The 6,000-nt window shown below is 42.5% G+C and overlaps 1 protein-coding gene across 1 annotated transcript in view; it reads right to left on the bottom strand.

Moving 5' to 3' along the window:
* Positions 1-6,000, bottom strand: part of pld1a (phospholipase D1a) — a 30,285-nt gene that overhangs the window by 23,613 nt on the left and 672 nt on the right. The window lies entirely within an intron of this gene.

Here is a 6,000-nt window from a genome sequence, read left to right on the forward strand (position 1 = left end):
CATATTGCTACATCGTCCATGCAGCGACTAAATTAGATTTGGGGAACAGAGAGTGTCCCAAGAGAGAGAAAGTTTCATCCCAACTTCTAATAAGTTCTTGATGTATTTAATGGGATTATGCATAGATGCTTTATATCTAATAACCCTGATTGTCTACATGTTCACAGTAGATATAATCTGTTTACCCTTTATACTTTAGTTTTCTACTTCACATTTTTATATCTACTTATAAGTACTGCATGCTGCTTCTTAATACTTTCCAGATGTTATTTCCTGACTGCGTTCTTGCTGCTGTAACGTTGGAGACTTCCCCACTTTTCTTATCTTATTATGAACTTCTACTTCCCTGAAATATCCTGATAACTTTGTTTATTTTGCATTAGAATTTGCCTCCAGGGACAATAACCTTGTTTTCAATTCTGTCTGTAATGTCAGATGGGTTCACTGGAGTGTTTGGATTGTGTCAAGTGCCTCAGAACAACCTCAACAAAACATATTTGTTTTTTAACTTAATAAAAACAAGTGTTACATTTGTTTTAAAAATGCCAATTTCTAATGGAGCATTAAATGAGACGACTAATACCAATCCCTCGTCTTTCTGTTTAAAGCTGCTGATGCTGCAGATTGTTGGTTGAGCACAAAGACTTCCAGTGTTTTGGAAATAGTGAAAACATTTCTATATTCTTTGTTGCCCGAGGGAGCGTTGACACCATTTTCTGGCTGCATGCTAAAGATGAAACCACAGCCAGGAGGCAATTATCTTAGCTTTGCATATAGACCGGAATCTGCTTTAATAAAAATCCACCCTCCAGGCCACTTTACAGATCCCTCATTAACATTTTATGTCTTGTCATATACTTTAGTGTAAAACAACAATCGTGTGTTGTGGCTCCATATGGAACGGACAGACTTGTCTTTGGTATTTATAAGTGTATTAAAGTATATTATGTTAGCAAAACTATTCCTTTAACTTTATATGTAAGTAAAAAATAACATGATTTACTTCTAAACATTTCTGGGTTATGGTTACGCTGGTGTCCCTTTAATGGGGAGACATGCGTTTCTGAACTGCATTGTGGTTCCACTGTGGTGACACGGCAGAGCTTGGTTTTTCATCAGGCAAACTGAAGTACCGGCCAATCAAATCACGTTCAAACAAACATTCCAATGTGAAAGTAGAGCCAGCTGGAAAACCTGTAACTTCCTGTTATCGCTCTTTAGCATTGATTTGAAAGCTTAGAGTTGGACTGTTTAGATTTGATGTTTTTTTTTAAAGGCTGTCCTACATACCTTTCAAATTATTGATTCATTAACAAGTCACCAATTATAAATGTAGAAACTTTATTATGAGTAGGATTATTGATGTTTGAAGTTTAATATTTACTCCTGGTTACACAGTATTGATTGTGGATTAACATCCATCAAAACTGTGGAACTTATCCAACATCACACAATGGAGTCATTCATCTGTCACACCTGGTCATGTCCCAGTGAGACGGCAGGAACAAGGTGCGCTGGTTTTTGTTCTGGCAACAAAAGTTGTTGTGTTGTAGTTATTGTCCCTTATTTGGTGTCACCCTCCTGAGATGAAATATAACACACAACACTTCCCTCTGTGGTTTTGAAATAAGAGACGACAAACTGGTCGGGCTGTTTTTCGCAGCAGATTCTCTGGTTTGTCTTTGTTTGTGCTGCAATGGAAGGACCCATAAGAGACACATGGAAAGGAAGACAAGGTCCCTGCGACCATGTGCTGTCTCTGCTGTGTAGCTGCTGCCGTCCAAAAATGAAGTTTAGCTCGGAAGTTGAGTGTCTTGCAGCCACAACTCCAGAAACTCTTTCCTTTTATCCCAAATTATAATCCACGAAGATACGTCACGTAAAGGTAGGAAGTGAATTGTGAGGACTCGGATCCAGTCTGGGAAAGAAGTGAGAAGTTATTTCTCTCGGTCAGGCGGGATCCCTCCATGCTGTGGCTGCTGGAGCTGAGCTGAACCCACATATGACCTCTTAATCAAATCCATGAAGTCTGCAGGGAAACAGTGTCCCTGCAGAGCTGCACGGAGAATGTTTATATTTCCAGGACGGTCAAATTATTATTTTAATATCTCCCTAAATGCAAATCAAGATTTTATGAATTAATCCCTGGAAACTGGTGAAAATGTGAAAAAAAAGAAAAGAAGAAGCTCTATCTCGCAACGTTAAAGAAAGTGAAATAAAAATTCCTGCATCCACATCACTAAAATGAATGGGTGCTTCCCGAACCTATACCACATTCTACAAACAGGTTTTGTGTTGATCTGACAAAGAATCTGTGTGTAGTCTTGATTTAAAACAAACAGACACAGAGATGAAAGCACAACATCCTCGGTGGATGTAATGACTACATGTATAAAGTCATAAAAACACACAACAGTAAATATCTAAGCCACATGAAAGAAGTTAGGCAGTCAAAGAAAGGGGCTTAAACCAGGTGAGCGAAGACCTCCAGAGAACGACATGAATCAAGAAGACATCTTTACTACTCCTGTGTGAGGAGAGTCAACCCCTCAGAGAACACTGGAGGCGGACAGAACATCTATGTCAACAACCACAGAGTCACTGATTACACCGTTGAGTGTCGTGAAGAACACAACTTGCGAGATGCATCGTCTATTTATGGTTGTGCGACGACGACCTCGACATTTTACACAGTGAACCCCTTAAAACCCCTTTTAAGGTTTTAAAGACCTCGTGGACTCGTTGTGTCTCTGACCCTCCCTCCTCGCTGATGTGCACACGCGTCCGCACAACATCGTAAAGACAACGCAAACACCGAGAAAGCAGGCCGTGGTGCCGAGCTCTCCGTGGCGCAGATGGTACGAGGCGAGGAGGGAGGGAGGATGGAGGGAGGAGTAGCACTGAGAGAGGTCTGTGACACCTCTCTTTCTCTGCCCACACTAAAGCTGCCTATTATGTAATCCTTCACACCATGGGTGGAGGGATGGGGGGGGGGGGGAGAGAGAGAGGCAGAGAAAGCAAGACACACAGTAGACGAGAGAAAGAGAGAGAGAGATAGAGAGAGAGGGAGAGAGAGGGAGCAGCCGTCGTCATCATCCAGAGATATTCTGCTGGCAGTGACACAAGGAATCATTGTACTGACGGAGCGAGGGAACTGCTTCTCTCTCTCTCTCTCTCTCTCTCTCTCTCTCTTTCTCTCTCATTCATCCAAGCCTGACTCGGCCCGATCCAGGCAGCCAAGTTTGAGCCTGGAAATTACAAAACCATGACTCGTGTGCATGAGACGCTGACTCACCATAATTACAGGAGCCGGGTAGAGAGTCTCTCCCAAACAGTTCATTCATTCAGATGACAGCCTCAAGCACTGGGAGGCCACTGTGGCAGTTTGGTCCCTGAGATTTCTTCTGCCTCTCCAATGCAACAAGAGTGTTTTTTTTCCATTGTGATGGCAAAAGCAATACAAACCAATCACCAGCTGCGAGTCTTTCCATTAGCCTCTGCACCATCCACATCCACAGACCAGCCTGCGGAGAGGTTGAGCTAGAACTACTTTTTAAAAAGTAAAACTGCTTTTCTGTGGATCATCTAGAAACACAAGGAGATTACACCCAGAGAAGATGGGCTGTGGAATATTTATGTGTAATATCTCAAAGTTTAGAACCTCGACAAAAATTGAATTTGTATAGCCCATAATCACAAATCACAATTTGTCTCATAGGGCTCAACAAGGTGCGACATCCTCTTTCATTACCCCCCCCCCCCCCCTCCCCAAAACAAAATTGAGGGCAGGAGAGGATGAGTTTCTGTTCAAATTATTACACTTTTATGAAAAAAGAAGCACATTAAGTCATCACTGTTCCTGATTGGAGGGATACTGGGTTCAGTCGAGCTGTAGCCTGGATACAGTGCTGAAGTGTTGGCTCATTGTGGGAACTGACAGGTTTCTCTATCATTTTAAAGTCTAATGATTTTGCGCAATACAAAATAAAAAAAGGAATTGAACTGAATTGAAGAGAAACTAGGGCTTGTTCTCATTTCCCTCTGTCAATGTGGAGTAGGAGGAAGCTCTGGCATGGAGGAGGGCCTTCTTGATGGGCTTCACGATGAGGATGATTATGATACTAAAGATGATGATGATGGTATTTAAAGTTAGCAAATAAAGTCACTTAAAGGTAACTAACTGAGAGATTGGGCACAGGAAATTAAGTGGAGATGCAAACGAGCCAAGAAATCAGCTCCTAAGATAAAAAAAATGGAGGAAGCTTTGATACATGGACAAGGAAAAGATGGTTTTCCCTGCAAATATGTCATTTCTACTTTTGGCATGTGATGGAGTCGACCTCCTCTGTATTCTTAAGTCAGGGCAGTAGCTCTCTTCCATGTGTCTTCACCACAGCAGCTGCAGCTAAAACACTTAGAGCGTCTGCTGCACAACAATTAGACGTAAACCTCTTATTTATAGAGGGATCACTGAGAGAGCATCAAGAGCTGAGGATTTGAAACCTTTAAAAAATATCAGGTTGGTACAGTTTCATGATGCAGCGGTCAGTCAGAGCCGGACCTCCTCTATGTTCACTATCACGTCTCAGTCAGTGTTTCATACGTCTTTGCCTGCGCTCGGCGATCAGGGTTAAGAAACATCTGCAGAAAATATCCTCGATTATTATTATTATTTAGAGTCATAGGCAGATTGGTGGATTGAATGAAGAACGTTGGTCTTAACACATAAACCTGACTCCTCCTCACATCTGCCACAGTTATTCAAACGTCTCCACCAGCTCACTGAACGCAGTGTTTACGTCATTCTGGATCATTAGAGCCGTAACAAGCAAAGCACTATCTTCAGGCATAGCTAATGGTTCTAAATTAAACACGGCTATTTTTTATTTAATCTACTGTTATGTCTGTTATGACTGTGTGGAGAGAGTGAGAGTACTTGTACCATTTAAGGTAATAAAAGTAGTTTGGTAATTTAGGATCGACACTATAAAAGCATAAAGGCTGGGCATTAGATCAACACAGCTACAACTAACACAATTTACAATGTGTGTGTTTTATTTACAGTGTGTGAACGATCAAGCTTTGACAATGATATGAAGTAGTTGTGGCACCAAGGCGGTGGGGGCCCCCCCCCCCTAAATCAAATACTGCTTAGGGCCCCATAAAGGCTAGGGCCGGCTCTGGGTACTGTGCAAGGAAAGCTGCACTACCAGTTTGCTACTGTGCAATCCAAAAACATAATGTTCAAATTACCCACAATTCCCCACAGGGGCCGAGAGCCGACACAGACACAAATGTGCGGCAGTAAAAATACTACAAATACTTCCCCCCCCCCCCACCCCCGAGAAAGAGGATGAACTCTGAGATAAACTTTAAAATCCTGTTACATAACTTTATCTCTTGAACTTTAAAAAAAAAAGGTTAATGTGTGTGTGATGCAAGTCAATCATTAATTGACAATCAACACACACAGGATGGCACCACATGGAACGGGTCGATGACGTTTAAACACACACACACACACAGGGACACACACAGGGACACACACAGACACACACTTGGAGCCTGAGGCAGGAATAACAGCAATAGCTCAACAGAGAAGAATTGAGGTCGTTGACATGAGCAAGAGGAAGAGTGCCGCATGCCAGAGGTCAGGATGGTGTGTATCAGTTGCAAAGAAAACAGAAGACGAACAAGAATATGAAAAAGAAGAAGAAGAAGAAGAAGAAGAAGAAGAAGAAGAGATGGAGGGAGAGGTACAGAAGGAAGGGGGGGGGGTCTATATATCTTCCATGGCATTCCGGCTGCAGCTTTCACAACAGGGTGTGAGGAGGAGGGAGGGGGACAGGTCTGCACTCTCTCTCTCTCTCTCTCTCTCTCTCTCTCTCTCTCTCTCTCTCTCTCTCTCTCTCTTTCTCTCTCTCTCTCTCACCTGTGCAGTGACAGACAGCACTTGTTGCAGTGTTTTCATTATGGAAACCTACACAGTTGAAGGTGAAG

This window comes from Pleuronectes platessa, chromosome 11 (genome assembly GCF_947347685.1).
Source record: "Pleuronectes platessa chromosome 11, fPlePla1.1, whole genome shotgun sequence".
Taxonomy (NCBI): domain Eukaryota; kingdom Metazoa; phylum Chordata; class Actinopteri; order Pleuronectiformes; family Pleuronectidae; genus Pleuronectes; species Pleuronectes platessa.